Here is a 7,264-nt window from a genome sequence, read left to right as displayed (position 1 = left end):
TTCTAATGTTAAGCAGCTCGCATTCCCTGTACAGTCCAAGCAGTTGAGCTAAATGAGTGACAGGTGCAGAAAAAAAGAAGTGATGTAGATGTAAACTGAATAGGCTTCTTGACATTGGCTTGTAACCTCTGGTCCGTATACCTGGTTTTCCATTTCTACAGCCATAGTCACTCAACTCATTAAAATCTAAACTAAATCCAAACTAAAATGGCTTTGCCTGAGGCCACCAGCAACTTCTCAGTTAACTGCCACATCCAAACTCTGTTTTCAGCTCTTAATGTATTTGACTAGTCTGCAGCATGTGATGCTTTGGCCATGTCCTAAGTCCTCCAAACTTCTTCCTTGGCTTCTCAGACACTGCTGTCTCTCAGTTCTCTGACCATGCTTTCTCTGCCCTGCTGGCTCCTTCCCAGCATCCCATTTAAATGGGTTTTCATGTCTTCTCATTCCCTGTTCTCCCAAGGTGACATCAGCCACCACTCTTATTCTGACAACTTCGAAATCTTTGTCTGCAACTCAGATTTTGTGCTGGACTCCAACCCTACATCCAGTTGCCCTTTGGACATCTATACACCCAAATGTCCCCAAGGTAACTTCTGTGTACTCCCAACACGGACCTTACTGTCTACCTTCACAGCCTGCTTTCTCAATCATCAGAGTTAGCGACCACCACATGTTTACTCTCCTAAGCCTGATACTTTTGTTATTATCTGCAAGTTCCCCTCTTTGCAGGTCCAGTGCAACAGTAAGTTCTGTGCATTCTCTACCTCTGAAATGTCTCTTGATTCCTGTATCTCCTCTTGCCTTGTCTACCATCCAAGTTCAAAGCCAACAGAATTTAATGGGACTTTATGACCTCTGATCTCTCTAATCTATCCTCCAATATTGCCACTAGAGTTACCTTTCTATTTTTTTTTTTTTTTTCTAGACTAAGTGGCTTTATTGGGGAAAGCCAGGATTACAACAGACTTACGAGTCGGCATTGGGCCCTTCTTCTTTCCAAAGGTGGGCACAACATTGACAAAACGCCGGTTGGCCAGTTGTACTGCATCCACCGCTTGGTTCGACCTGTCTTCTTCTTCTTCTCCTGTTTGGCCACCTTAGGAGTCTGCCCTCTTACTTTCCAAGCATGGGCCAGGAAACCACAGACTTTACATCCAAGCATGCGGCTACATCCAGGGTGGTCAGAGCCTCCGCTCCACACTTACCCAGGGTAGCCTCATCCTGTAGGGGCGTGCCTGCCAGGAGCCACGACTTGATCTTCTGGAGTGATGCCCTCCAGAGAGGCTACATGAGCCTTGATCTGGGCGACTGTCTCCTGGCCGGTCACCTTGAGGGTGTGTAGCTCCTGGGGGCGGACAAAGAGCTGCATGTCGGCGACTGAACTACGGCCACTGCAGCCGCAACCACGAAGATGGAGTCTAGAAAGAGGGCGCGCATGTCCTCACCACCTGCTGCGTGCTCTGTCACTGCTTAGAGTTACCTTTCTAAAATGCAAAACTGGTCACAGCAATCCTTTACTTCAAAACTTATTGATCTCTAGTTGCCTGCAAGATAAAATTTAAACTCTTTGGCCTGGACTGCAACATATTTTATAATTCAGCCTTTGCCTACTTGCTGGTCTCAAGAAAAGTGCAGGCACCTTCTCCCTTCAGTGGACCTCATCAAGCTGACTTCTTTCCCTTCCCAGGAGACCGTAGTCCTGCTAGTTCCTCAGCCTGCAATGCTGTCATCATCCATACTCCACTCCTTTACTCCACCCCTTCAAGTTTGAGGTCAAATTTTAACTCCTAGGAAAGTTCCTTTAGCCTTGAGCAGATTGTTCAGTTGCTCTGTCCTCTGTGTTCTCAGAATACAGCATTCATCAAGTGATAGTATAATTTGCTGGCATGTCTATTTCTCCTACTGTGGGCTCCCGCAGACAGAAGTGTTTCATGTCGAGTCAGTGCCTGGCTGGCTCAGTTGGTAGAGCCTGCAACTCTTGATCTCAGGGGTTTTAAGTTTGAGCTGCACTTGGGTGTAAGGATTACTTAAAAATAAAATCTTGGGGCACCTGGGTGGCTCAGTCACTGGAGCATCCGACTCTTGGTTTCAGCTCAGGTCACGATCCCAGGATTGTGGGATCGAGCCCCATGTCACACTCCCCGCTGACAAGTGCAGAGCCTGCTTGGGATTCTCTCTCTCTGCCCCTCTCCTGTGTGCTCGCTCTCTATCAAAATAAATACTTTAAAAAATAAAATAAGATGTTTAAAAAAAAGTTTCATATCACAGTCATCATTGTCTAGCACAATGCCTAGCCGATAAATCATATCCACTAAATAAATGTTGAATGAGTGATTGAAAAAGGAGCTGAATACTGGTAATATGGCTGGGGAAGGAGCAGGTGCAGAATTATTTGTCTTCTTTCTTTAAAAAAAATTTTTTTTTCAACGTTTATTTATTTTTGAGACAGAGAGACAGAGCATGAATGGGGGAGGGGCAGAGAGAGAGGGAGACACAGAATCGGAAGCAGCCTCCAGGCTCTGAGCCATCAGCCCAGAGCCCGACGTGTCTTCTTTCTTTTAAAGTACTGGTTCTCTTGGGGCACCTAGGTGGCTTGGTCTGTTAAACATCCGACTTCAGCTCAGGTCATGATCTCATGGTTCACGGGTTCAAACCCCGCATAGGGTTCTTTGCTGATAGCTCAGAGCCTGGAGCCTGCTTCAGATTCTGTCTCCCTCTCTCTCTGCCCCTCCCCCACTCATGCTCTGCTGTCTCTGTCTTCAAAAAAATGAATAAACGTTAAAAAAAATGTAAACTGGTTCTCAAACATTTTGGTTTTGGAAATTTTTAAAAATTATTCAGAACCCCCAAGAACTTTTGTATCTGTGTGTGACTTCTATTGATACTTACTGTACTACAATTAAAACTGGGAAACATTTTAAATATATAATTCATATAATTAATTATAATATAATGAAATATAATACATTTCAAAATAATAACCCATTACATGTTAACATTAATAATGGATTTTTATGAAAAAAAACTTTTCCAGAAATAATCAGGGAGAAGAGTGGCACTGTTCTACATTTTTTTACAAATCTTTTTAATGTCTGATTTAATAGAAGACAGCTCAATTCTCATATCTCCTCGTGTATTCCATCTGTTGCTATATATTGTTTTGGTTGAAGTAAATGAAGAAAATCCAATCCCACACAGATATATAGTTGGTAAAGATGTCAGCCATTCTTTCAAGTAAAATGGTATTTCAGGAAAAAGATGTGGCTATTTCAAAACAATCATAGAAGTGCTTTTCCTGGAGACAAATGCTGTACTTTTGCAGACCACAAAAGTACTTTATGTGTACTTCTCACTTTATCACACAAAATATTAAAAAGAGGGGCACTTGGGTGGCTCAGTTGGTTAAATGCCTGACTTTGGCTCAGGTCATGATTTCACAGTTCATGGGTTTGAACCCCACGTTGGGCTCTGTGCTGACAGCTCAGAGCCTGGAGCCTGCTCTGGATTCTGTGTGTGTGTCTCTCTCACTACCCCTCCCCCCACTCATGCTCTGTCTCAAAAACAAACAAACATTAAAAAAATTTTTGGGGCGCCTGGGTGGCTCAGTCGGTTAAGCGGCAGACTTCGGCTCAGGTCATGATTTCGCGGTCCGTGAGTTCGAGCCCCGTGTCGGGCTCTGTGCGGACAGCTCAGAGCCTGGAGCCTGTTTCAGATTCTGTGTCTCCCTCTCTCTGACCCTCCCCTGTTCATGCTCTGTCTCTCCCTGTCTCAAAAATAAATAAAACGTTAAAAAAATTTTTTTTAATATTAAAAAGATGCATAGTCAAAGGTTGAGAATTAATGAAATTAATGACTTTTATTTCTTCATCAACAGCATTCTTAGAGGAAGCTATTTTTAATTTGCTATAGATACGATTATTGTGGTAGAAAAACACAGAACATAAAATGTGCCTTTGTGGGGGTGGGGTGGGGTGACGGGGGTGACAGAGGTGGCGCTGTCTGGCTCAGGCAGTAGAGCTCGCGATTCTTGATCTTGGGGTTGTGAGTTCAAGTCCCATGTTGGGGATAGAGATTAGTAAAAAAATAAATAAGTAAACTTTAAAAAAAACATAAAGTGTGCCTTTTTTAAACCACTTTTAAGTATACAGTTCAGTAGTCACTATATGCACACTGATGTATAACAGATTTGCAGTACTTTTTCATCTTGCCAAATTGAAATTCTGTACCTGTTAAATAACACCTCCCCCTTTCCACATATCCCAAGTCCCTGGCAACCACCTCTCTATTTTCTAAGAATGAGAAACTGACTTTTAAAAAAAACTTTTTTAATGTTTATTTATTTGTGTGTGTGAGAGAGAGACAGAGTGTGAGCGGGGGAGGGGCAGAGAGAGAGGGAGACACAGAATCTGAAGCAGGCTCCAGGCTCTGAGCTGTCAGCACAGAGCCCGATGGAGGCTCGAACTCAGGAACCGTGAGATCATGACCTGAGCCGAAGTCAGGCGCTCAACCGACTGAGCCACCAGGTGCCCCTAAACTGACTTTTTTTTAAACTGTAAATTTGTGATGATAAAGAATACAATACCGCTACAGTTTGGTGACAGGGCCTGAAAACATAATAACGGACCAGCAGTTTTATCCATTTCACTTTATGGTACAGAGTCAACACAGTGAAAAAGGCAAAGAAAGCCTAAGTATTACTATGAGATAGTTTTGACCTCATGGACCCCCTCCCCCCCCCACCCCCCCAGAAGAGTCTCAGGGACCCCTGGGTGTGACAACTTTGCTTTGAGAACCATTTCCCTGGGCATGTTTCACATCTTAAAATCTAGGTAATAATACCAATGTCCTAGAATTGCTGTGATAGTAAGTAATGCACATTCAGAACAAAATCTTAAAGGAAGAACACTATAAATGTTTCCACTCATTGTAGCCCGGCTGTGATGGCTCCATGTTAATTTACCTAATATATATTTGCTTAATATCACATTCAAAATTCTATCACAGGGGTGCCTGGGTGGCTCCGTGGATTCAGAGACTGACCCTTGATTTCAGTTCAGGTCTTGATCCCAGCGTCATGGGGTGGAGCCCCAGGTCGGCTCCTACTGTGTGGAACCTACTTAGGATTTTGTCTCCCTCTCCCTCTGCTACACAACCCCACTCTTGCACTCTCTCTTGAAAAAAAAAAAAAAAAAAATTCTATCACATTTGCAATATTTCATATGTAATATGTATCTTCAGGATTCTTTACTTGCCTACTTCTTTATATTAGGTGAGCGTGTGTTAAAATATACTTAATGTAAAATTTACCTTTTTAACGATTTTTAGGTGTACAGTTCAGCAGTATTAAATACATCCATTGTTGTGTATAGGAGGCTTTTAACTTTAGCCAATTCCTGTAGAAGCATTTGTCTTATTTACCTGCGCATTTATCAAATGTTTATTTCAGTTGCGACAGGGGAGATTCAATCACTTTTGAGATTCTTCATTTCTCTACACGGCTTTTTCAATTTCGCATACAATTACTGCAAAGTGGGGTGTTTTTATTGGCGAGTTTCTTTAACTGTACATTCTCCAGACTACGTTAGTTGATTGCAGACAATTAAATTTGCTACTCAGCACATACTTACCGGGCTACATACTTCTAAACTCAGTTTCTGTAATTTACATTCCCCAGCAGGGTCCCCGAGCGCGAAGGGCCTATTATCGCGAGAAACCGCCGAGCCAGGTGGGGGGCGAGGGGAGGCTTCAGTTGCAATGTATTCCCAGCACCCTTAGCGAATTTCCGATTCCCTTACTGCGCATGGTACGGCGCAGGCGCAATAGAGATACCTTGACTTACGCGCGCTTCAGAAGGTATAAATAAGGATGCCTTGGGGGTTGTTCGGTCCTTTCGAGAAAGCAAGCGGCGCTGTATTGCAGTTGGTGAGTGTTTTTACCCGCTCGATTCGTTAACTGTACGTCTAGTCTCTCAGGCCAGCCAACCAGCTTTTCCTGTGGACATCGTACTATTTAGAAGAATTCTTCTCATCGGTGTCTGTGCTAACTACACTTATTTGTGCAGCGGGGCTGGGCCGGATGTAGGCCGCGGAGGCCTTGCGAGCCGCGCGCGGGTCTTACCCATAGCGGAGGAGCGCGAGCGCCGAAACCTCCAGGGCTGTTACCTCCCGCGTCGGGACGCTAAGTGCGCGGCCCGCCCTCTCCCTATTGACCATCGCCGGTTTATTAACTTGCCTCCTAGGAGGCGGTGGAGTTGAACGGAAGACATTTTATTTCTGACCCCCATCCGAGTTCCAGAATTGATTTCGGAACGGACGGATCTTAATCCTGCTGCTAGTTGATTTGTGATGTTGGGTGGTTTCACGACTGTAGATCGGTTTATAGATAACGAGGCATAACTGTGGTCTCGGCTCTGCATTTTTCTGGCAGTAGTGCTAATCGCCTGTTGGGATTTATAGATAGGTTTGGGGTATCTGGTTGACAGTTCACTTAGATTACTGGTATGAGACTGCTGATAACTCGAATTTCGTTGCCAGTTTGGAATTCAGGTTTCACCTGGGGAATTGGGGAAGTCGTCAGCTGGTTGAAACTTGTTTCTAGCTCAGTAGTCTGCAAGTTAAGTAAATTACAGTGACCAACGTGGATACTCTCGGGAGGTCACTCTCCCCGGGCTCTGTCCAGGTGGCGTAGGGGAGCATAGGGCTCTGCCCCGTGACGTACAGTCCCTTTCCACGACGTTGGAGATGAAGCCGGGCCTTGAGTCTGCGCCTGCATATTCCTACAGCTTCTCAGAGTCCTGTGGACGATGACTGAGGAGACAAACCATGCAGGAAACAGCTCTTAGAGCACCCCCTATCTGGAGCTAGATTGATTGGAAATGAAAGAAAATTCTGCTCTTAATCAGCTGCTGTTCTACTGGATTAAGCTCTTACCTACCTTGTTTTGCAGCAGTTGCTCAGGATTCCAGATAATTTGATTTGGGGTAAGTAAACCAAAGGATTTGGGGTAAGAATTGTTTCTGACTTGCCAGTGTTTGCCTGTCGACATTTAATCATTCCAGCCGGGTTCCTTTTCATGAATGTGCTCTTGCCATTTAATACATCCAGATAGTAACTTTGACGTTTTTGCTGGCATGTCAGCAGTTTCATAGATATATGCTCATGTCTGGGAAGATGGCCTTTTATAGCCAGCAAAAATTATTTTCATATCTTTAGTTGTGTGATGGGGTAGAAACTTCCGCTTTGCTAATGGAAAAATTGCATTT

General features: G+C 44.1%; 1 protein-coding gene, 1 non-coding gene and 1 pseudogene across 4 annotated transcripts in view; 2 read left to right on the top strand and 1 right to left on the bottom strand.

Annotated features, from left to right (window-relative positions):
• Window positions 1–914: 914 nt before the first annotated feature.
• On the bottom strand, window positions 915–1,457 carry LOC125913593 (FAU ubiquitin-like and ribosomal protein S30; annotated as a pseudogene).
• Window positions 1,458–5,819: 4,362 nt separating this feature from the next.
• The window catches only part of RCC1 (regulator of chromosome condensation 1), a 287,208-nt gene continuing 285,763 nt past the window's right edge, over window positions 5,820–7,264 (top strand). Inside the window, exons 1-2 of one of the 3 annotated variants that reach the window (XM_049618794.1) lie at window positions 5,820–5,925; window positions 6,949–6,982. The gene's annotated coding sequence lies outside the window, so the exon portion shown is untranslated. Of the gene's footprint in view, window positions 5,926–5,964; window positions 6,983–7,264 lie in introns of those variants that run through there. The other 2 variants (XM_049618797.1, XR_007455050.1) reach the window with 2 other exon arrangements.
• On the top strand, window positions 6,635–6,839 carry LOC125913813 (small nucleolar RNA SNORA73 family). Its single transcript, XR_007455105.1, has one exon. It is a non-coding gene; the product is annotated as a small nucleolar RNA SNORA73 family (small nucleolar RNA).

The sequence above is a fragment of the Panthera uncia genome (genome assembly GCF_023721935.1).
Source record: "Panthera uncia isolate 11264 chromosome C1 unlocalized genomic scaffold, Puncia_PCG_1.0 HiC_scaffold_4, whole genome shotgun sequence".
NCBI lineage: Eukaryota > Metazoa > Chordata > Mammalia > Carnivora > Felidae > Panthera > Panthera uncia.
This window is presented reverse-complemented; position numbering and strand designations above follow the sequence as displayed.